The following is a 25,614-nucleotide window of genomic DNA, read 5'->3' as shown; positions in this document are numbered from 1 at the left end:
ATCTAGTAATACAATATTTTATTTTGGGATGCAAGCAGATCAGAATTAGTTGCCCTAAAATCTTGGCGGGGGTAATCTGACACAAAATTTTCAATTAACCAAGTACAAATAATATTTCATTTCTTCAGTAAAATGTTCAGATTTAGACTATGTTTTGATAAAGCATTTTTCTTCTATTTGAGTTTTTTTTATTGAAACGATTGTAAGTGCCAGTTATATTTACTTATAATTGAACTAAATTTCCCTTTAAATACAGTTTGATACAACTCACAAGTAAAATATGAAGTGAGCCCAGTAAACTGTTTACATGAGCTTTGTGTTTAATATGCAAAGTCATAGTGTACAGAAAAAGGGAATCTCTGTCAATGTATTCAGATCCTTGAAGTCATTAGGTTGGAGTCAGATTTAGTCTGGCTTCTGCAAACAATGAGCAGAGAACAGCATAAGGAAGGATCTTTTTTTCTTTGTCCCATGTCTGCTGAACAAAAATCCCATCCAGATCTGGGCATCTTACATACTGGAGAGTGACTGTTGGTTGGTCTCAGCCAGTCTGAAGTGCTTTGCCTTCTGCCAGACTCCATCACCCACCCAGGCACATTGCTGTAATGGCTTTGGTAAAAGCTGTAGTGCACCTGGTTGTATAGCAGCAGGGACAGCTTCTCTTGGTGTGGATGCAAAGAAGCTGTCCTTATAAGATTCATTTGATGACTTTTGGTTTTACTAATCTCTAGAGAGTCTTTGTCTTTGAACTGTAGTCTCTTGGAGTCAAATGGCAATAACGCATTTCATTCACAGAACATGAGGGCAGTTTACAAATTACATTTCCATAGAAACAGTGTCGATGGTTATCCTATATTTAAATACTATCATCAAACATCAAAAAGAAGGAAATTTAAGCATTCAATATTTCAGCTTTTTATATTTTACGTCCTTAGCTTTGATATTTGTTTGAAAAGCAATGGTCAGTTTCCCAAGTATTGATCTGACAGGGATGTTAGCACTAAATTGTGAGTGGTGTGTGAGCTCTTATGACTTCGTGTTTTCAGCATGTAGGAAAGTGTTATGTCTTGACTTCAAGGATGCTTCTCCTGTCTTTAGCTGGGTTGTTTTGCATTTAAGTCTCCCTGGTGTGTTGTGAAGATTAGGCTCATAACACGATAGTATTTATACTTTAAATGTTTGTGTGTTGCTCCCTGCAGAGTCCAGGTTTAGAAGTAAGTCATCAATAGTGAAGGAGTTGGTTATGGTCCCCAGCAGTATCCTATTCCTTTCAGGCAGAAGAGAAGGAAAAAAAAAAAAGAGCTTTTTTATCCCTTGTTTTGAAGGAAGGAAAACAAGGCCTTGGGGCTGGAGAGGGGCTGTGTCATGCCTCAGCAGATCAGCACATCCAGATTGGTGACACCCATGTGCCTCATATCCAACACTCAGATCCTGCTGTCTTCTTCATTGCCTTCTCCAGGACTCAGCCAAACATGTAGGCCTCAGAAAGGGGGGTGTTTCTCTCTGATGTGTGAGGAATCACTGGTAACATCTGAAGGATTACAAGAATAGCACCGTGGAGGCTTCACAGTATACTGGAGTGTGAAGTACCAATTCATTTTCTGTTACTGTTGCTGTCTTAAACTTGTGCCTTTCAGCAAAGAAATAACAAGAACAATCCATCAGTTTCTTCTCCTCCTCCTCTTTATTATAACAAGTTTGACTTTTCTTTTTGTTTCTTTTAAAATTTGTGACTTTTTTTCCCCAAGTACTTAAATTTGTAGAACAGATAAAGGAGCAACCCATTTCCAGTAAGTGACTCACCATGGTCCTGAGCAGGAAACTGCCATCTCCCAAGAGTCTCCACGGAGTGGCCACATTTCCTTCTAGATAAGAAACAAAATGAGAGGTGGAGACCCCTCACAGCACCCAGTTACCATAGAAAATGGAGGTGGAGGGAGCCTGCACTGTCCAAAGCAAAGACTGCTGAGGTTTGTGGTCCCCATGAGTACACCCCATACTTGTTCTTCAGAGTTTCCAGCTATGGAGACTGAAACCAGCTTATGATCTGATTTTTTGGTAGATAAATGAATTCATTTAGTGGTATTTAAGCCATTACTTTTTGTTCTGCTCGTACAGGAGAAGCTGAAAGAATCACCTAGTTTTCTTATGCCTTCCATAATCTCTAATCTAAACAGATTTTTTAGTTCATATACCTAGATCAAAGATAAATTGCTGTTTCCCTTTTTCTAGTTACTTTTCCAAACAGCTCTGAGTGGAGCACAAAACTTACATCACAAGTTCAGCACCAGGGTTTCTTCCTACTGAACTACATCCTGTTATCCTCAAGACATTTTCCTTGTTTGCCCAGTTTGTTTTGTATTTGATGCCATCTAGAAATTTATTTCTTTTTTACTGGTAAAAATACTGAGAAATACTGGATTCAGGGCAGACTCTTGTGGAAACCTTCTGTTTTGTTGGCAAATCTCTGATAAGTGCCATTAAAAGATACAATGTGTATGGCTCTTGCATTCATTTTTCTTTTGGATAATCACATCACAGTTCTTGGTTAAAGCTACTTCAATCACAGAGCAAATATCTTTTATTGTAGTGTCTGCTATTGTACCAGCTGTCCCTTTTTCAGAGGGGATAGGGTTAATTTTCTTTATAGTGGCTAGTATGGTGCCATGTTTTGGATTTAGGATGAGCATAATATTGATACCACACTAATATTTTAGTTGTTGCTGAGCAGGGCTGCATGCAGTCAAAGACTCTCAGCTTCTCATGCTGCCCTGACAGCAAGAAGGCTAAAGGAGTCACGAGAAGCTGAGTGGGATCACAGTGCAGATTGCTGACCCAAACTGCCCAAATGGTTATTCCATACATCATGCTGAACAATAAAACTGGAAGTTGGCTGGGACTTTGCCATTGCTTGGGGAGTGGTTGAACATCAGTCAGCTGGTGATGAGCAATTGTACTGTGCATCACTCATTTAGTTTTGTTGTTGGTGGTGGTTGTTTGACTCCTCTTTTATCCTATTAAACTGTTTTTATCTCAACCAATAAGTTTTACACTTTTCTTCCTAATTCTCTTCCCCATTCCACTGGGCAGGGAGGGTGCCAAGGAGTAGTGAGTGAAGAGGTATGTGGTGCTTAGCTGTCTGTCATGTTAAACTACAGCACCAACTCAAACTGCTGTTTGTTTTGAGTGTTCAGGTGCAAGATTTTTTGATTGAAAGTAGATCAGAAAGAAATCGGAGAATACTATTGTGCAAATTTTTTGAACAATAAAAATTTTGAGCTAAGACTTGATTTTTTCATGACTGCTCTGATAGATGAAAACATGCATGAGCTAAGAACTAGAATTAATGTACTCATAATTAAGCTACTCTCAAAGCCATTAGATATTTTAAGCTGTTGTGCCATTTTTCTAGCCCATTAACTTTATTTAGACATAATTACGTTTTTTTAACATGTTATACCAGATAAGATCTTGGTTGTGTTTATACATATGCTTAAGTGCAATGAACATATGGCTCAATGCTTTATCTTTATTTTGGCTTTATTTTATGGTCCCAGATAACTGCTGGATATTTTTGAGGAAGAGTGGGCAATGGGAGAGAAGATGCTTTGAAGTGATGATATCTACTTCTTTCATTTGATATTTGCATTTTTCTCAGGAGTTTCTATATTCTTCATAAGGCTGTACTTGCTTCTCTGATTGTTGTTCCTTTTCCTTTCATTACCACTGTAATTATACCCTAGCTCTTGTTTCACAGTTGGTATCCTGTTTGCCATAGATGATGGTATTACGTGGAACCATTCCAGAATAAGGAGAATCTCTATTTTACTAAGTTTGTGGAATTTTGTGGAATGTAGAGCTTCAGTCACTACTTTGCTTCTGATGGCTTGAAAAGTATTAACCGAAAAGAAATAAATTGGCCTTGAACTTCTCCCTGCAAGGAGGTAACCCTCAAACATTCAGCCAGGAATGCCCTTGTTTCATTGGTGACTTTGAAATATTAGCTTCATATTTTAAGGAAAAGGAACATAGTTTGTCCGTTGGGAAGTAATTAGGAAATCTCTGCCTGTGAACAGGAGTCTTTAAGGAAGATTAAGATGCTATGTTTGCAGAGTTCAGTGTGGGCAAGATTCAGGGACCGTTTCATAAATTTCCTTTTGCTTTGTGAACATTTCTGTTTCGGACAAAGGAGCATTCCTTGTCCTGGTATTGATGCTGTGCTCCTTTACATGGTCGTCTACCCATTAGTTAACAAGGCATCTCAAATCAAGAAGTCTGCATTAGATCCAGCAGTGTGCTCATGAGTTTAAAATGAGGCAGTTTATCTCCGCAGAGGAGTTCAAAGCACAGGAAGGCAGTCTGGTCCCCCTTGGAGGGAGAAGTTCAGCACAGGCTGCTGGGATCCCCGAAGGCTGGTACTCAGGGATTAAAGCTGTTTAGAGGTAAGTGCTAGACAAAGTAAGCACAGGGCTGTTTATTGACTCTTTCTTTCTCCAGCCCTTAGGCATCTTAGCAAGGCCTTCAGAAAACTGTTACTGTTGCTCTTGAGTCTCTTTTGGGTCTAAAGTGTTTAATATAGGGTTTGCGAAAATTGTATAGAACATTAATGTTTTCATCTCTATTGTGTAACAGCTTTTGCACTGTACCTGAGAGAACTGTGTTCAGTGCCTTTATCATTGTCAAGGGCTTTAAATCTCCCCACACCATACATAGAACGCTGACAGTGGAAAAATACAGAAATAGATACGGGAACAAAGATCAGGACTGTGCTAACCATAGGTCACGCTATTGATTGATCCAGTGAATCTTGGATTATATTTGGCCTGCTTTTACCAGATGACATGAAATCCTACTTCATCCACCCTTGCCTACAGCATGAGACAATCCTGTAAATTAATGGATTGTGCAGATTTCGATAACCAGAGATTGAGGGAGGAATTTTTTAAAATGTCTTATTTTAGGCTAATTTTTAGTGAATATCACCTCTCTGTAGTCTCACCTAAATGCAGTATGAATTTGACTGTTTCATCTGGTCTGTTTAGGTGCAGTCTGAAAATGTCCATTAAAATGAGCTCTGAGAGTGGAGGTGTTCCCCTGTAGAGGTTTTGAGCTCTAATCAGGGTTAGGTCTTCTTAGTCTGAGCCACCTTTTGGTCACATACTGCCTCAAAACATAGATGAAAGTCAAGTCAAGAAGTACCTCATGAATTCAGTTGCCTCTTGTATTACAGAGGGATAAGTGAAAGCTTTGTTGGGTTTAGAATTGGAAGTGGTTGCAGTTCCATTCCCTCTTAGCACTTTGGTGGATTTTGTTATTTATCACAAAAGTGAAACAAATCATCTCAATTATAAGGATGCATAAAGAGATGAAACTCACTGCCAAAAGGGGGGTAAGCTACAGTATTTAATTAATGGGTTTAATTACTGCGTCTAATCGTTGTGTTTAATTAATTACTATGTCTAATTAAGATAACATTAGTTATGAATAAGCTATGTTGCTCTGGATGGAAAACCATCTCTCCACTACCCATCTCCCAGAGACAGTTTGCTATTACATGTGGAACTGCCATATTCTTCCTTCCATGTGAAGCAGAGTTGTTCTTGGAGGGCGACCTCAGGCTTTAACTGCTGTTATTTAAGGCTTGTAATGCTTCATATCTTTGTCTCTCTTGTTTGTGAATTATAAATACACTCAGCTATGGCGATTTCACTGTTGGAATTCAAAGGCAGCTACATGCCTCTTCCAGAAGTAGAGGGTCAGAATTAAGTCCTTGAGAGCAGGGCACTGTACAGAAGAAAGGTACTTTACTTTTCAAATTTCAGTCACTTTAGTAATACATAATATTTTACATACCTTTTTTTTTTTTTTTTTTTTTTTAATCTCTCATTTTCCACACTGCTGCTGTGAGTCTAAGTACAAATAGTATTTTCTGAACGATCCTTTCCTTCCATATAAGCACTGAATGGGCCTGTGTTGCAGACCATCACAATGATATTTGTAGAGATTGCAGTAGAGGATTTATGTTCCTTTACCTGGCTATGCATAGGACTATCGGAGGATGAAGTGTGCCAGGATGGAGCTAGAAGACTGCAATGTAGAAAGGGACAAAACTGGTTTACGTTTATCCATTACTATCTGTTAGGAGAAGTCTCTGAAGTGAATCAAATCCTGAAGAGTCCTGAATCTTTGCCTCAGAGGATATTAGTAGTTTTACTTCAAAGGAGTGTTTTGAGGTAAATACATTAATCTGTGATTCCGTGATTCTATGATAAGGACAGTCATGGGTCCAGGAAATGGGGGCTTACCGGAGAGCTTAGTTAACTGCCAGCAAATGTACCCAGAAATTGTCTGAAACTTCTGCTAATCACAGTGACTTCTTACTGGATATGGGTTCAGTTTCTCGCTTTCACAGATGTGTCTCCCCAGGCAGCCAGCCTGCAAATAATCCAGCTGCACGATACTAAAGGCAGTAGTAAATCTCATTGTGAATCTGAGCGCTTGGATATACTGCTTAGGGAACCTTGATTCTTGAGATTTGCTTCTTTTATTTGTCTCCCAGATGACTTTTTTTGTGAAACCATTTGTGTTTGTTCTTAAAACTGTATGGTTTGGTTTTTAGAGATGACTGTTTCACGTGTTTGCCTTCTTAGAACTGTCTATCTAACTGCAGCATCTACTTTGTGAACAAACAGAATCACATGTATAGCACCTCCTCTAGGTAAAAGATATGAATATCTTTGCAACTTTAATAACTCCAGCATCTCTGGAAGTATGCCACCTTTACTGCTACACCTATACTGTTACAATACTCATCTCTCCTTTTGAATCTCCAGAAACACCATGAGACTCATCTGTACATGGAGCTTGGGCAAAGATGAAAGCATACATCTTTGCATTTTTTTGTAATAAATGGGTAAGCTATCCTTTGACTCATTTTTCTGTAAGACTATGAATTTTTCAGCTGATAGGCTTCAGAAGGCAAGGTCGTTATTTTTCCCTTTTGTTCCTAGAAAACAAAGATTATATCCAGTGGCAAGAAAGCATCATCTTCCAGAGGAAATGATCTTTTTTTTCTAGTATTTCACAAAGTCTTAAAGTTCACCATATATTTTCAGAAGTTTCTGAGGGGAAAAAACAACTACCTGAAGGAATTGGGGTTGTTATTTCAGGAAATTCTGTAGTTTCCTCAGTAGATTTTCTTATTCCGTTACTTGTTGTGAAGACACAGCTGAGTAAACAGTGTGAAGAAACTGAATGCTCAAAACCTGAATTTCTCTCAAGGGGAGAATACCCCCAGAGGAATTTTATGCTTTGAATAGAACAGGTATGAAGGATACTAAAAATACCCTACTTTGTTTGTTCATTACACCGAGCTTGTTTTTGAACAAAGGAAAAAGTCTAATAACTTAGACTAATTAAATTGGTCTTTCACTTATTTTTATAATGACTTGAAGTTTATATTTACAACCCTGTAAGTATAAAGCCACCATTTCAGTTCATACTATTGATTATAGTGTTTTGTTTCTTTTCTAAATAGCAAAAGTATTTCTTATATTGAATCCTTAAGGAAACGAATGAATAGTGCCACTGATATACTACTCAGCTTTTCTCGGATTATTTGCATCCCAAACAAATGCAGAACTTCTTTCTGAAATTGATTTGTAGGAACACCATGCACAAAGCATTCATTAAGAGTCACAGCAGTGACAGGAACCAAATTAGAACAAGAACATTGCCATTACAATGCATGTCCAAACTTGATGGGCAATGAAAATAAACACAAATGAGGTTTCAGGAATGTCTTTACTCGCAGAGAAACAGCTAAACTCACAGAAAACACATTTTATTCCCTTTTATTTACAGCCAGAGAGAACATTCCCTGTCTCTCAGCCTTTAAAGTCGATTGTGCTTTAAGGTGAACAGGCACTGATACCAGCTGCAACATAAGGTCAAGATATAGGTAAGGTTCTTTCAAGTGAACAGGAAAGATAAGAAGTGGCTTCTAAGACACCCTCATCTGCTGGCTGTTGGAGGTGAGGGAGACAGAGAGCAGGCAAACAACATAACCACCCAATCAGTACCACCACAGAAGGATCAGATAATTTCAGATGTGTATTTGAAGCTTGTGTCTTGTGCTTTTTCTCAGATCAACTCTGAATTTTCAGCTGAGAGTTTTGTTCATCACCAAGGCCATGCAGAGGTATGCCTAAGGATCTGGTCAATCAGATTTCAGGAAGATGGCCTAGAAATCTTGTTGATGCAGAAATTAGATATGGATTCCTTTAAAATTTCCATTTATTTACATTCTTTTGCAACATGGAAATTGCATGCAGTCTTCCTGTGAAGGTTTCACTCTGCTGGGCAGCTGAACTGCCCCACACCACTTTCTCACTCCTCCTCCTCAAGGGAAATGGGGAGCAAATATGATGGGAAAGGCTCAGTGGTTGAGATAATGAGAAGGATATTGCTCATCAATTACTTTCACAGGAAAAACAGACTTAATGTAGAGAGATTAATATAATTTATTGCTAGTTAATAACAGACTTGAAAAATAAGAACTAAAAGCAAGCTAAGAACACGTCTCACAAGTGGCAGCTCCCCCCAGCCCTCCTGCCCCACCATGAGCCCCTGTCCATGGGCTGCAACTCCAGGCCTGGGTACCCAAGGGCTGTACCTCCTCCAAGCCTCATCCGCTGCTGCCCTGTGGGCTCCTCCATGACTGCACAGGAAGATCTGCTCCACGTGGTGCCCAGGGGCTGCAAGGTGATGGTCTGCTCCTCAATGGGCCTGTCCTGGGCTGCAGGGAGCTGCTGCTCCAGCCTGGAGAACCTCCTACCCTCCTGCTACATCGACATCAGCATCCTTTGTGTGGTGTCTTGTGTGCGAAGAGCTATGCATTCTTTATTTGTTAGACAGAATAAATGGGTACAGTTATAATTTCTCTTATGTGCTGTTACTAAATAAGACTGATAGGTTTTTGTTGTTTGGATTTCTCACATTCCCTCAGATTCAGCCACTTGAAATCAGCAAAGAATTATGGTTTAATTTATTTTAAGTAGAGATGTTCTCTTTTCAGTTATTTCCTGTTACCTTCCAAAGGAAAGTTCTATTTGGGTATTTATCTTTCAGCTGAATGTTACAGTTAGCATCCTTGGATCATTTATTGGCTGATGGTGATTCTTGCTGACTTGATGTAGAGATTGCCATGGAAAACTAATATACTGGTCTTCCCGCTATATTGAGGACTTCAAGTTATTTTTAATGGAAGTAAGGGAGAGAAGTTTTTTTTTATTATTTCACAATTTAGCAGAAATCAAAATGGAATAATTTGTTTTCTCCTGAAACTGAAAGCAACAACACTTATAGAAAGTTAATGTAGAAAACAAAAGCACAAAAACCTGCTGCACTCTGTTTCCCATTCTTGCTCTAAAAATCACCAGACTAAATCCAATCTTCATTCACATACCAGCTGTGTAAGAAAGGTTATCTGAATATACCTAACAGAGATTTTATCTGCCACATTTCTTTATTGGAGGTACTGCTTATATTTTGTACAGGCAGTCAAATACTGAGATATTATTTGATTGCTGCATCAGCCTGTTGAATATATTGTTGCTTATTGGTTAATCTGTGTAGTGAAGGAAATGTGGAGTACTTGAGCCACTCTGAGACAGAAATAAGTGAGAAAGGTAATTCCCATCATTTTTGCAAATTTACATAACGTGGTTTTTTGTTTGTTTGTTTAATTTTCCTGGACCTTATGTACTTTATAATTACATCAGGCTACTGTATCTACTGAACTGTTGCTTCCAGGTTAGGTATCCATTCATCTATTTATCAGCATGACATATATGTGTATAGGGATATCCCTTCATCTTTTTGCAGTCCTATTTGTATTGTTCTTAAATGACATTTCACATGAAATCTATAGATCAGGCTGTGCCTAGCAGTTGCAGCAGATGAGACCCTTCCCTTCTCATTCAGTTCCACTGTCTTCTATTTTTACCACTTTCCTCTCTGTATGTGCTTGAATGCATGAGTGTTTTATTAAAAAAAAAAAAAAAAAAAAAAAAAAAAAAGAAAAAGAAAAAAAAAGAAAAAGAAAAAAAAAGAAAAATAAAAGGTTAACCTACCAGGAAAGCGATCATTGGCTTTTAAATGGGGCCATTTCTGTTTTTGTTTTTGTTTTTTTTTGACACTTTCTCCATATTTCTTCTAATGACTGCTAGGTAATTATGAGTGAATAACTTTTACATAATTAGACTTTTGGATTCCATTTTACAGAGCTCTGTGTTCTGCCTTCTCATTGCCAGAATTTTGGTGGCAGGGCTGTCACTGCTGGCTAGCACAGATTTTTCAGTACAGCCCTGACAGCCTGACTGGTCTCAAATTCAGAGTCACAAGAGGAGCTGCCTAAAAGATATTGAGTGTTTAAATGGACTGTCAAAGGAACTCCTCATTTTTTTCCATTTCACAGAACTAAAAGAAGTATAAATAATAACTGCAAAGCTTTCTCTGTAGGATTTTCTTCATTTAAAAGTACTTGGCAATCACAAAATCTAATGTACACGTCATGCAGGGGTAGAATTTGCAGATTAGAGTGATTTCTTCTAACACTAAAACCATTTATAAATACAAATATAATAACATATGTCTATACATGTGTCTGTTCTGGGGGTACCATCTGCCCACAACATTCACTTGCTAGGTGGCTTTTTGGGAAAAGCTGAATAATCTTTTTATGGGAATTAAAATAATATCTATCATTATGTACACACCTCAGCTGTAAAGGCATCCGCTAGCTGATTCTAGAGCTTCTGAACACATGTAGTCTCTGTCTCCTTCATAATACATTAATCTTTTAGGTATAATTTAATGAAAGGCAATTGCTTGATTGCTGTTTGTCTCTACAGAATTCCTCAAGGATGTTAATCTGCAGTGTGATAATGAGCAAATATTTTTTAATGTCTGATATTAGTGTTCCACAGGGTAATACCACAAGAGGTGATTTCCAAGTAATATATGCCTGCTGAGCAACCAAAGTAGGAAGAACCATAGAATTTACCAAATAGCTATGTTAAACTCATTTAAGATTTTATGTTATTGTTACGTTGTAGGGTTTTTGTTTGTTGTTTTTTTCCTTTTTTCCTCTGAGCTAGAACTAAAAGCTGTACCATTTTGCACTTTTAAAAAGCAAGGCTGACTTTAGTACATATATTTGTGATATAGAATAGCTATGGATGACTGCACTGGAAGCAGAGAGCATTTATTACTAGATTAGGTAAAGCATTAAAAAGCACTGATTCACTACCTGCGTGGACAAGATCATATAATGGTCCTGCTCAGACTTTCCCCAGAAAGAATTACAGTCAGTCAGGAGGGCTATGGGATCTTGCAGTGTCAAATGAGCGTGTCTTCTCTAAGCCATTCTTTCAGTATGACTAATTCACTGACAAAAATGACTGACTGCCATTTTTTTTTTATGCCAAGTTACTTTCAGCTGGAACAGAAAATGTGTATCTAAATCCCTAGAGTTGCTTCTACTCTTAGAGAGATTGTACTGTGGTCCATGAAGTCCTATCCTGAAGTTAAGGGGAAATTAGAAAAAAATGAAAAAAAAAAATAAAGAGTTTTAAATAGCAATCTATCATTCCCCATAACAAATGTACTTGGGTTGCTAGTTATATTTTAGCAAGTGCCCATGCTGTTGAAGTGCAGCCTGTTCTGACAGCTATGATAACAAATTGTTCCAATGAGACATAGAGCTAATAAAATCCCATTTCCAACACACTTTTCCCCAGCTGATGCACCAAATCCTAGGTCATGCTTATCAGACAACAGGGAACACAGTCTTATTTTGTCTGTGTGCACAGGGCTCAGCCAACCAGATAGTTGTAGCTGCTGCTGCCTCAAGAAACCCCTGAAAACTTGCTATCTTTGAGATTTCTTCTTCGTTTTTTATATTCGATTGAAACTGGCCCACTGGTTCATATATCAGCAGGGAAGGAAATGACATGCAAACAGACAGCAGAATAGCTGATTTCTTTGGAAGTCAAACTAAAAGAAGCCCCATAAAGGTCTCACATATTTTATTTCTCAGTAATGCCATACTCCTCGTCCATAATTTTGAGGTAGAAAGACTGAGTTCTCCAGTGCATTTTGTCATGTTTTGTGCTGCATTTGTTTTTCATTACAGTGCAGACATGAGCACTGTTCTTCTGCTGATTCTCATTCCAGCTTAATTGAAGTTCTGACCTGATATAGATTGTTTATCCACAAATTTGGAAACTTCATCAAGGTGATTAAGTATATGCTTGCATTAAACAACTGAGTAGCCCTCTTGACTCCAGTTGCAGATACTTAAGGAGGATATTGAGGAGGAGCTTGCTGAGGATGTTTCAGAATATGTGGATAAAGACCTGGTACTTCCCCATAGTGAAAGAAGGGATGAGCTGAAAATTATAGAGAATAAAAATGAAGAAAAGGAAAAAAAGACCGGTGTGTAATGAAAAGAGGAGTTTTGTAGTGAAGTCAGCAGGGAATAATTACCTGCATGTTAGCTTCTTAGCTGATCTCAGATGGATTCTGAGGGCTTTGCCAAAGTGTGACAGCAGATTAAAATCAGAGCGCTGAAAACCAGTTATGTCCCTCACCAGCCACCCTGCTCCTCTGATGCCCAACTTAGCAGAACCTGATCCACCTGTGAATCGGCTCGTGCTCCACTGAACTTTTCAGCCACATACACTAAAATTAATCTAAATCAAGGACAGGAGCAGCAACAGGAACATCAGAATGATTCAGATCTATGAGTTTTATTTTCTGTTTCATAACTGATGACTGCCACTCGTAGCCTAAGATAGATTGCACTTTCACTGCTAAACATATATCCCACTGCCTTTAGTTTAAGTGCCTTGCAAGCCTAGCTGTCTTCAGTGGGTCTTCCTTTTTGAAACTAACAGCAACATTAATCTCAGAGGAATGATTCACAGAGCAAAACACTACTCAGCATGAAGAGGGTTGAGCATTAAGGGAACGCTGATCTTACAAGGGAGTTAAACTTAGTTCCATCTGTGATTAATCAATCACCTGCCTCCCAGCTGCTGCTCTGATTCCTTTCAATATTTTCCAAATGCAATCAAAGGAACAAATATACGTGGACCCCAAACCATCTCACTGCTTTCAAATATATTTTTCCAAACACAGAAACAAGCACAAATCTTAAACAGAGGTACTGCTTCTGCTGTTCCTCAAGCTCTCTCAGACCTTGTGGACCATCTATTTCAAGTTTCCACTCCCATTTTCTCTTCTATTTATAGTATATGTTGTAAGAAAACTTCATGGATATTTTTAGATAAAAGAATCCAGTAGTGTTTCCTGGAAACCATTACAGGGTTAAATTGAATTGTGGAGAAGAATCTACGTACAGACAGAAATGTGGCTATTACTGAAGGCTAAGAAGTAGGATGCAAAGAAAAATGTTCTGTGAGGCCTCACAAGTGAGACAGGGTCTCACAAGCAGCTCCGCTGCTCAACATATTCATAAATGACCTGGAAAAGGGGATGAAATGAGCTGAAAAATTGTGTGTGCTACTGAATTATTTAAGCTTAAAGAAAAAAAAAATATTGCCAAGGGTTCTGGAAAGACAGCATGACAGTCTTGGATGGATAATGTAGTGTGTATGAAAGTATCAGTTACTCAAAAGAGGAGAAAAAGAATGATTACTTTGTGTTTCTTATAACATGAGAATTGAGGAACATCAGGTGAAGTTTTCAGTAAACAGATAGCTTTACTTTCCCTTATATACAATTTAATTTTTAAAGTCCTTTTCACAGGGGCTGAGGAGACAGAAAATATAAATTGTTCAAAAGACACTTAGCCATGCTTCTAAACACTGAGGAAAAAAAATCATCAGAAGGTATTAAATATCAAAATAAAGATAGAAAAATCACAAGATATAGTGAATATAGTTCTGCAGATTCTGAATATAGTTCTTTTGAATACAGAATTTGCCACTAAATGAAGCTGCCCAAACTCAATGTTCGGGAAGTACAATTTATTAACATTCTTGTGTTTGAAGGACAAAAGCATTTCTTTAATTTCTCAAATACCTAAAGCTTGTAGCAAATATTTCAAGCCTATCTTCAAGTACATTGTATTAGAGGTTCCAGCAAGTATGAAATAAACCTGTCCTTTGTTACGGTCTGCAAAGCAAGCACTTTTCACGTCAGCATTCACAGCAACTTTGTTGACATAATTTAGCCAGATGAGAGGCCTTCGTTGTGCAGGGATGTATTGTATGCCCCCATTTCTAAACAAAATGCTCTGTAGGGAGCATTACACACTTTCTCTTAAACGGTATAACAAACAGTTTTGGAAAAGGTCACTGTCATAGTCTTTCTAAATCTAGAGAAATGTCTTTGCTCACAGAGTTGCTTCTCCTCATTCAGATAAGACTGCAGCCCTCAGACAAAGTGTTTTTCTTATACCAGAGAAAGCTGCCTAGTTTCAGAAGGATGTGATTGTAAATGCTTGTCTTCTTTGCAGGTTCTCTTGTTTGACCTCAGTGATTCTCCACTTGCTCTTACTTGATACTTCTGTCATTCTGCAACAGGAACTAGAGCTGGAGCCCAAGAGTTCCTCATGGAATATGGTTCCTATTACATTGACAAACTTCTTTGGGAACGCAGGACCTTTTTTTTTCTCTCAGTGGAAAGACTTTGAGACATTGAGGAAAAGTATTTTCTCTCATCCCGTAGCTCTAGGTGAACCAAAACAAAATGCAGCCATTAGAGACTTATGGCAGAGAATTATCATAAAATCCAGGAACCTTTTGAAACTCACCAGCTAATAGTTATTTGAAAGTCTTCGTACTAATGTGCTTGTGAAGTCACAGTGTCAGAAAGATCAACATAGAGATTTTATTACTCATGTACAGCTAAAGTGTTAGCTTTGTATATATTACTTGCATACAATACAGAAAGACAATAATAGTTATATATATATATATATATTTAGATGGAGAGGCTTGAAGGCTTACTTTTAACAAAAATAGGCATATTTAGATATTGATACAGCTAAGAGGCTTATTAGAGTTCAGTAGAGAGACTAAAGTATTTCCAAATATATGCCTACATCTGTTCTAGGATACACTTTAAGTACAAAGGACAGCCTATAGAAGAGAAGGTAAAAAGGCCAGGTAGAGAGCTGAACACACAGTATCATGTTAAGGGGTAAATATAAATTTTGTTCAATATAATATGGAAGACAACGGTATAACATATAATACATTGTGATGATAAACCTTATCAGAAATGGTGGTCTCACTGCTGGCACTCACTGAATTCTGCTCATTTTTGGTAACCTGTAGCACAAGTGTGATTCAACACTAAACACAGTCACTGAGTTTGGTGTTATAGGAGGAAATCCAGTTAAGTAGTACACAAAGTTTCAGTTGTAAATGAACTGTGTAACCAAAAAGATCTATGTTCTTTTGGTGTTGCAATGACATTCCTCAGACTGGCTGTGGTAAAAGTTCCTGCTAATTTGAAGCAAGTGGCTAGAGACAGACTGCTCCCCATTTTTTTCACAAGAAGCTTTTTTATTGTATATATTATTATCCAATTTATTGTATGACTTTTGTGACCCCTTTTGAGTCCTGGAGTTGTTTATTTTGATGGTCTGCTGTTCTTAAGATGCTGCATGCTCTGTGTTTAATCACTGTGGTGAGCACTTTTATCTTCCAGCTTAATTGCTCTGTTAGCTTTAAAAAAAATGCTTACACTGATTACTAGTTTCATCCGTACGCAGTGACAGAACATTCTTTTTTAGTCTTTCAATCTCAGACAACTTCCCCTCCAATATCTGGGTTAGACTTTAAACCTTTCCTGCAAAACATGCAATGCACAAATATTTCATACCCCAGGGCCCCCACTCTTCATATGTGTGTCCTAGACTTCAAAACTTCCAAAAGCTTCCTGTGAATTCACAGTTAATTCTCATCTTTCCAGTATGTTTGATTACCTGTGACACGTTGTCACTGATAAAGTATGTGTACTCCTGCAGTCTTGAATTTCCATTGCAAGGAGAACTGAGGGAGCATAGCTTGGAGAGATGAGGGAATGGAGCAGAGAGACAGACCAGCTCAAACATTTCAAGAGTAGAAACTATGAGATGCAACCACAACAATGCTTTCAGAACATTCTTGAGAGTATCGTGAGTTGCTGCAAGATCTTGTAACTACAGTGGGAAGGTGAAATTCATTCACTCATTTGCTATTAATTATTCACGGAGCTCTCATCTCCACCTATAAGGAAATTGAGCTAAACTTAGTGACCTTTGGAATGATTTCATTAATGACTAACTGCTTTGCAAAATAGTTTCCGACCTGATTTACTGAAGTAATATTCTCTGTTCTGTTTAAAGAGTGTCTCTGAGGTCTGTTTTTAATAAAAGGGCTACAAAGTTCTTGGAGATAAAACCAGAATGTGCAGTATGTGAAAAACTTTCAGAGGGAGTACTTAGGGTAATAGTGTCATACAATTGCATTTATAGGATGCTGTCAGACAACTGCAGTGATTTTCACTAGACTTCCACTAAAGATCTTTCTTGGTAAAGAGGGAAACCTGTCACTCATGAGTAGGGTTAGTCCACAGAGTTGGAAGTTCCTCTTCAAAGAGTGTATGCAGTCATAGTGGGTGCACTTCCATGAATTACTTCCCCGATGTTATGGACTAGATATGTTTTGAAATAAATGGGCCCCACAAATTCAAATACAAAAGATAACAAATGAATCTGGTACTTAACAAAATAGTTACAGGGCGTAAAGGTGCATTTTGTCATCTCTATTATTGCCCTGTAAAGTAAAATTGACAACAAGTAAATTAAAACTGTTATTTATAAGAATCAGCAAAATCCTTGGATTTTGGATCCAGTTGGATCATACCCAACTGAGGCCTCTCTGCTCTGTATTATTCCAGTTTTGTGTTGCTATGAGATAATTAAAATTAGCAGGGGTGAATTGGCCTTAAAGTTGAAACATCACAATAGCTGTATGAATATGGCTCCGAACAGATTTCCGGGAGTAAAGTTTCTGTACTTATACATATTTTTTCTGATACTGTACAGCCTAAGTCTGCTTAATAATGACACTAAAGCTCAGCTAGACACCTTGCAGACAGTAATATTAACATGTTTACAAGACATGAAATATTTAACAAATGAGACCACTGTACCACTAAATACCGAAGATAACAAGGTAAATAGCTCCTGAGTTATTATTAGAGCTTTTGTTTATGTAGCTGATGTTTTGCCACCATGTTTTCCAGTTACCACAGCAACAGTGCCCAACTGTGAAAGCAGTATAAGGTATTGTTACTTCAGCAAACACAAAGTCTGGTCGGCTGGTGGAATGGCGACTGGCACACCAAGGCACTCCATTGAAAGGCACAGCCTGAACATCCCTCCAGAAATTACCCACTGGAGCGGCACAAACCAGCACTCCTTGCCTTTGCTGCAATTACATCACATCTCTTATGAAGCTGGAATTATCCCCAAGATGTTTTCTTCATGATAGAAAGGTTTCACTGCAAGGGATAGAGAGGAAAAAAATACTTTTTTAAAAAAGTCATAACTTTCCTGAGCTTTCCCATGGCAAATTCTTGTCATTTTTGTGCTCAAGCAATGAATGCCTCCCAAGAGCAGAAGAAGATATTAAAAGCAAAAAGGCAGTGGTCTAGGTACTTATGAAAGGCAGAGATATTTACCTAACCTCAGTAATGAAGCTGATACAAATGCCCAAGATTTGCTGGCAGAAGAGAACTGACAGTCCCCATTCCACCAAAGACACAGTTTTGACTTGGTATCCTATGAATGGTGTTGGTATTTAGAAACTTTTTGTTCTTCCTGGATATCTGAAAATATAGATTTTTCTCTTACCATCACTATGAGTGATCTTACCTCAAAGGCAGAACAAAACACTGACATCCTTTAAGTGCATGTTCCCACAGGGACTATGCCAGCTCTAGATGTCTGTATACCAAGAATGCCAAATTTTCATAGCTGAAGAGAAGTGCTTCTGATTACTCAGAAACTTTTAGAGTACATTCTTGTGTTGTTTTTTTTAAGGCACTTCACATCACTCAAGCACAGAAATATAAATCTGGAGAACATTTTGAGAGATCGTCTAATACATTTTGCAATGAAAGATGGTTAAGGACATATACATCAATCCTAATATAGGTACATTTGATCAGCTATTAAAGAAAAACAAACTTGCAAATAAACAAGTAAGCAAACAAACAAAAACAACTTTGAGGGAATTCTACTAAGTATAAGCACATTTTACTAAAGCTTTATTCTTTTAATGTCTTTTTTTCCTCAAAACTAAGCATTTACTTTTGATCTTCCATCCTGTCTTCATGCTTCCTGAGTCTGTTTTCACCGTTCTTTTCTGAAGAACTCTCTGCAGTTTGTCTACATTTCTTGTAGAGGGTGAACCAATGTATGATTAGACGTGAGCCCTGAATGGTGTTCATGTCTTTTTCTGCAAAGCTGTTGAAAAACCACTGCAGAACTACACAGTTAATATTCTTATATTTAACAAGCTACATCTTGTTGATTTTGGATCCTACTGACCCTACCTCCAATTTATCCAGACCATTTGAACTCTGACGCTATCCTCCAGAGTGTTTGTGGTGCCTTTGCAATCTGATATTGTTTGCAGAATTTGAGAGTGTTTACTCCATCATTTAATTCATTATTGAAACTTTAAATGGAATCAGATATAGAATAAATCTATTTTTGCTCACACTTCAATGGGCTGTTCTGGGACAATCACATACTTCACAGATGTTCCAAGGACATAGGTGTTTACATCTTGCTCCCTGAAATTCCTGCTTAAGTCCATGCAAAGTGGGCCACTAGAATACAGCAAATGCTCCTTTGCTGCACACAGACTGTATATATGTAGGGGGTTGCAGAGAGAACCAACTTTTCCTGCCTGGTTCTCATGGTGGCCAGCTCTGCAGAAACAACCAGGACGACACATGGCTGCTCAGTGTCCTATAAAAAGTCTGCTGTCTCCAGGCAGCTGCTAAGGCAAATAGGAAATTCAGAATTTTCAACTAATGTTCACAGAGTCCAAGGGAAAAATAGATGAGTGAGTTGAGAGGAGTTGGGAGGCAAGAATTTACTCTCCCCTTTTTCTTGGACAACATGTAGTGCATATAATACTAAGCCTCAACCATTGCAAACAATCTTGCTCATGGATGTACCTCATAGAAAAGAAGAAATGGAATAATTGACCTTTTGTTGTGCAGCAAAACTGACTGAGATTCAATGTCAGATAATTTGTGAAGTTTGCATGTTCATGGCCTAACTCTTGAGATGGGCCTTCAAACAGGTTGCCTTCACCAAAAGCTATTTTCTGTCTTCCTCAGCACTGCAGTAGCTTCTAGACCTGTGTCAGTCAACTCCTGCTGTGTTTCACGTCTATGCGCAGCAAACTGCATTGTCAGAACAGACCGGTGCAGTAAAAACAGAGTAGGACATTCTAGCAGGTTATGATTTTTGTTTTCCTGAATTGCCTGACAAAAGAAGGATCAACTTATACATGAAGTTCCTAAATTACGTTTAGCCAAGTCATCCTCTTTCACAGAATGGAAGCAAAGAGCAGCTAAATCCCAGCGTGAGTGAAAAGTTCAGAAGTACTTTGGCAGGCTGCTGTTGAATTCATTGGATTGAGATTCTTGATCCTGCATAATTTGGGCACTCACATCACTGAACCACAGGATATTTTTCTTTAGCAAGCACTTTTATTTGTCATAAATAATAATAATAAAAAATACAGAGGGAATGCTAATGCTTTATGAAGTACCTACACACACCCACAAAGATAGGATGTTGAGGCTAGTATGTAATAAGGATTTACGTAATAAATAATGCATAAGTGGTTAGTCTATCAGCAGTTATGTATTAAATAGAGATTTCTGAAGTCAGTAGGAGGCTTTTTAAAAGCAAAGTTTTGAGTGAAGCAGATAAAATAACAAATCTGACCTGAGAAAAGGTTAGGCAATTTCAAAGATAGAATCCCCAGGAGCAGAACAAAGGTTCTGTTATTCTTGTAAAATAAGGCTAATTTTAAGTGTAAAATTGATGAAGACTTAAGGAATTTTTGATTCCTTAGTACACATATAATACTAGGAAGGATTGTCATGTAATCCTCTAAACATTTGCAAACATAAATCAACTTGTTTTTTTTCAGGAAATCTTTGCTACTTCCAGCTCGCACACCCTGTAACAAAGAAATCAATTCATTTTTCTTCATTGAGTATTTATTTTTTTGCGACTCTGTAATAGAGGATACTACATTTTTATCAGAATTATTCCTTAAGAATCTTTTCTTCATAAGCTTAATGACAGAAATAAGTATATACTAAAATAAATAAAAGGTGATTGCACCCTGTTCAATAGGGAGAGTTACTACAGGGCTCTTCTTTGGTAACTCTGTTGTCCAACAGTATGAATGGCTGTTTGAAGTAGGTGATTGACTCCCTAAAGGTGGAAGAAGATTCAGAGCAGAATACTCTGTACAGAATCTTAAGTCTCACAGATTTACTGTTTATGACAAATAGCTGATATTATACAGGATTGGCCATAAAATATGATGTACAAAGGCTTTGGACTACTACAGAATAGTTTGTGCTCTAGAATTACAGCTCTGTTTTCCCTGTTTCCAGTGCTGTGCTGTATTTAGCAACTCATATGTGGACAAGCATAAGAATGTACACAGGCTACTGTTCTAGCAGTAGCCAAGTGGAAATTCTCAGAAAAGAGCACTAAAAAAGGAAATGTTATAACGTTTCCCACTCTGTGCATTCTCCTGTCCTCTGTCTTCTGCACAAGGACATCTTGAACTAAAGATGATATCTTTGCATTTAATACCTTCAATATATTTTCCTTCCATAATTTTTCTTGTTGCTTTTTAAACTGTATGTAACCTTTTAGCATCTACAACATCCCATGCCAATGGATTTCATTATTATACTGTATTTCGTGGAACAAATACCACCTTCCATTGTTGTAGGTTTTTTGTTGTTGTTGTTGTTGTTGTTGTTTTTGGAACTGTCAATTACTCGCTCAATTTAAGAGCTCCTTATATATGTGTGTAAGATCTATGTGTGAGATGGCAATCAGATAAACAATCAGCAGTCGCTCCAGCTGCTCTTAGAAAATGCTTTGAGACCTTGCTGAATCTCACTGATAGCTGAGTGCTTGAAGATGCTGTTGAAAAAGGGCATCTTGATTCTGTCAACACACGTAAAGGAGCCTTTACCCACCACTTATGGAAAAATGAGTCATGATGCAAAAGCACTGCAGCCCTGGTTCTTCCTGAAACAGAACTATTAGAGGGGTAAGACAGCACAGACTGAATGCTGAAGATAACTGCATTCAGACAATTCAGAAATACAAGGGTTTAGACAAATGTCTTCTTGTGAATATTGTTGCAATTTTTTTTATCTCAGTGTCTGACCCTCTGATTGCAGTTTAAGTGAATACACTACATATTTAAGCTAATAAATCCAACTTCCTTATACTTCCCTGTTTCAGGTTTGGTAATAAATAGGAGAGAGATGATATGGGCAGATGCGTGGAGGAATGTCTTCAGCTCCCTCCCTATGATTCTCCATTAGATATCTATGAGTATCCTTGGAGACTGGAGTTACAAGTTTACAAGGGATTTCACACTGTCAGGAAGCCTTAAGAGATTTCACAAAGAATGTTGTTACTCAAACTATATCCCCATTCCTATGGTCTTGGTTAGCACTATCTCTGTGAGATTCAGGGCTGCTCCCATTTTGGCTGGAACAGACTTTATTTTCTTCATAGTGGCTGGTATGGTGCCATGTGTGGATTTAGGAGAAATATAATTTTGGTAATACACTGATGTTTCAGTTGTTGCTGAGCAACAGTTGAGTCAAGGACTTTATCCAATGGGGTATTCCATAGCATCTGACATTACGTGGAACTATAAAACTGGGGGGGCAGTTGCTTCTCAGGAACTGGCTGAGCATCGGTCAGCAGGTGGTGAGCAATTGTATTGTGCATAATTTGTTTTCTTTATTCTTTTATAATAATGATAATAATTATTATTTATCCCTTCCTTTTCTTTCCTATTTTTATTTCCAGTTTTCTCCCCCATCCTGCAGTGAGAGAATGAGCAAATGTCTGTGTGGTGCTGAGCTGCCTTCTGAGTTAAACTATGACAAGGCCCAACAGCACATCTCACAGGACTTGCTTGCAGTTTAATTCCGGTTCAGTGCCTTCCACTGGTAGACACAAACAGCAGTTTCCCCTGACAGAGACTTCATTGGTCTTCCCCTTAGCTTAAGGGAATCTGGGAAGCCCTTTCAAATGCGGGAAGCACATTATTTAAACCTGTTCTGAATCTGATGCTACATTGCAAGTTTAAGGGATTAGAACCATAGGTTAGGTACAGACTGATTAAGTTGCAGCTCTGCAGAGAAGGGCCTGGGTATCTTTGTGGACAGCAAGTTGAACAAGTTCTCATTGCACTCTTATGTTAACTTCACACTGGTCTATATTAAGAAAAGCACAGACAACAGATTTTTGAAAAGTCATTCTCTTTCTTACTGGTGAGGCCAGTTCTGAGTGCCTCAGTACAAGGCAGATGTCATCAAACTGGAACAGTCCAGCTGAGGGCCATTCAAGTGGCTGGGGACAGACTGAGAGAGCTGTGTTCATTCAGCAGGGAAAAAGGAAGGGCAAGGGGGAATGCAGCAGAAGGACGGAAAGTAATGGTTACAGGTTATAACAGAGGAAATCCTGGGTAGGCATAAGTTAAAAAATAAAATACATCAGAGTAGCTAAATTCGGGAACAAGTGCCCAGAGAGGATGTGGAATCACCATCCTTGGAAATTTTCAAAACTCAGCTGGACGTAGCCTGATCTAGCTTTGAAGTTGTCCCAGCTTAGAATGGGAGCTTGAACTGAAAGACTTCCAGAGGTCCCTTCTAATATTATTTTTTGTATGTTTCTATGAATATCACTTCTTTGAAGTCACAATTTCTTCTCACCAATTGTATGGCCTGCGGTCAGGTTGCTCTATTAATATTTAAAGTTAAATAAAAGAGAAGTAGTACTTAACACTTATCCCACTGCAGTTAATGTGAGCTGAGGGAAAATCTCAGGATATCCTAGGTAAGGAATTGCACCAACAATATGGAAGACTTTTAAATATAAATATGGTACTCCTTTTAGTAAAAGTTTTGTGTTTGGCATGGTGGTTATTTGGTGGTGGTGATGTTTTTTTTTTTTTTTTTTGTATTGGCTTTCAGTATTCTATAATTATACGACAAAGGAGAAAAACACTTGCAAGTAGAGCTCAAGAAGTGAAAAGCAAGCAGCGTACTCATTTTCTCTGTGTGTTCATCCAAGAAAAAGTCCTACCATGTCAAGTTTTACTTTTTTTCTTGGCAACCATTTGAATAGAAGTGTAAGAGAAAATAAGGTCTCTTCACAAGCAGTGTGCTTTCACTATGGCATTCAATTATGTGAAGCAACACAGAAATCCATAGTAAAAATGACATCTCTGTTGGGAGTATGGTATAGCTCCTCAAAGGTAGAAAGCTCAAAGAAAAACCTGTCTTCTTGCTTGTAGTTCATGTTAAAAGTGTTATTAATGTACAGGTATGAGTACCCTGAAACTGCTGAGCAATGTCTGGCAGGCTTGCTAGCTTAGCCATGTACTGAATTCTTCATATCATTAATGTAATGGACTTATAGCAGGATTTTCGCTTGAGAAATGTCCAAATAAATACAGTACAAGAGGCTGTCAGGTGTACTACAATGGAAATAGCACACAACTTTCAAATTAAGTTATATTTTCTTTCTCTTTCAGAGCTTGCAATTTCATCTTGGCATCAGAGCCAAAATATTTCTTTCCTGCCTTTCTTATTCTCTCCATAAATGCTTTCTCCAAAAATTCTGTTTTTCAGTATGATTGAGAAATGGAGCTGGAAACTGCAACATTATTCTGCTGCTCATGGTAGAAAATCCAGCTCTATCTTTTCTTTCTGTGTGAGCTTGAATTATTAAAAAGTTATTTTTCAGCAAAGCCAATAGAAATGAGTTTGAATTCTCATGAGGACCATACCTGTTAAAGCAATACAGGGCTTTCCTCATTTGATCTTTTTACACAATAGCATCAGACACTGAAACTAGGGAAAAGTGCTTCTTGCTCCCTTTTTAACATATGATAGTATTGTCAGTGGTTACCGCATACTCCATGCAGGCGGAAACTCAGATTTAGCCTTAGATGAAGTTCATTTATGAGCAAAGGACTCTGCAGCTTGTTATATAATGAGTCCAGATGCTTTGAAGACTATTGCTTCTTAAAATCAGTGTACTGACCCACATCCAAACCTCCACAGTCTTTGGAGTGACTGTTCAAACTTCCATTTTCATTCTGAACTCACATTTTTACCGAAGAAGATCAGTTCATGTGAAAGAGCAAGCTTTCTTTCAACTCATATATTCCCTTTTCAAAGCACAGCTGAAAGAGCATGTTTTCCAACTGACTGCTATGAAAAACACTGCCATGACAACATTTCTGCACTGTGAATTTCCCTTCTCCTGCCAAGCACGTACATTTCAATGAATACCTGAGTGTTCTTAAAGAACACTCATAGCTAGTATGTAAGTCATTAATGGAGGTGGCTTGTCACCTAAAACAGTTGCTGAGAGATGGCAGACAATAACTGAAAAGTGCTGGAAGTTGGTTGGGTGGACCGATCCAAAAATTCTGCAGAAGCAAAAAAATCCGAAGTCTTTTATAAATTTTGTGAAGAAAGTTTGAGCTGCAATTAACTGTTATCTGTAAGACACTTCATCTGACGTTTTTATTTCTCTCAGTATAGCAATCTAAAACAGTGAAGTAATAGATGCGGTCACAGATCTCACAAGACATTTTGCGTAACTTATTGGTAGATTTCATAAAATTCAGTTCAGGTTTAGCTTGGATGTTGACGTAAGATGATGATTTAGCATGACCACATTTAACTTAGCGTGTATTTATGTTTTGTATGTGAATTTTCTGTTCTCCATCATTTTGGCTTATAACAAAAATGATTGCATGTTATCAGGTAGCACTTTGCTTAATATTTCGTCAACCCTGGTCATGTTCACCAAGAAAGGCAACAGAAGCAGGAAATTACTACTTTTAATCTTTCTTTGACAGCTTGTTTACCAAAATAGGGACATTTAGAATTGTGACTGATCACTAGCTTAGCATAAGATCAGTTGATTCCAGTGCTAAATTTGGGTGAATGTTTATACTGATCAAAGAGCAATTATTCTGATCAGTTTAACTTTCCTAGATGTCAGTTCATCGCTATGTCCCAATAAAATGTGATCTGTGAAATAATGTTCATCAGAAACATAGTTCAGCAGTTTTAATATACAGGATTCTTCTAAGCTCTAGATGCCCGATGGTACTCAATAATTTGAAATGTCAAAAACTACATCTGGCCTATAGATGGGTTTGCAGACTCTGTAGCGTTCGCCACAGGCAGGTATATCAGTGGTTCTCCACAGTT

The 25,614-nt window shown here is 37.9% G+C and overlaps 1 protein-coding gene and 1 long non-coding RNA gene across 5 annotated transcripts in view; one reads left to right on the top strand and one right to left on the bottom strand.

Annotated features, from left to right (window-relative positions):
• Window positions 1-25,614, top strand: part of GABRG3 (gamma-aminobutyric acid type A receptor subunit gamma3) — a 309,089-nt gene that overhangs the window by 202,513 nt on the left and 80,962 nt on the right. The window lies entirely within an intron of this gene.
• LOC121107756 lies at window positions 14,040-17,517 on the bottom strand. The gene is made up of 2 exons (XR_005842169.1): window positions 16,022-17,517; window positions 14,040-14,759 (listed from the first exon to the last, which is right to left on the bottom strand). It is a non-coding gene; the product is annotated as an uncharacterized LOC121107756 (long non-coding RNA).

The sequence above is a fragment of the Gallus gallus genome, chromosome 1 (genome assembly GCF_016699485.2).
Source record: "Gallus gallus isolate bGalGal1 chromosome 1, bGalGal1.mat.broiler.GRCg7b, whole genome shotgun sequence".
NCBI classification, from domain to species: domain Eukaryota; kingdom Metazoa; phylum Chordata; class Aves; order Galliformes; family Phasianidae; genus Gallus; species Gallus gallus.
Note: the sequence above shows the minus strand (reverse complement) of the source record. Positions and strands in the feature narration are given on the sequence as shown.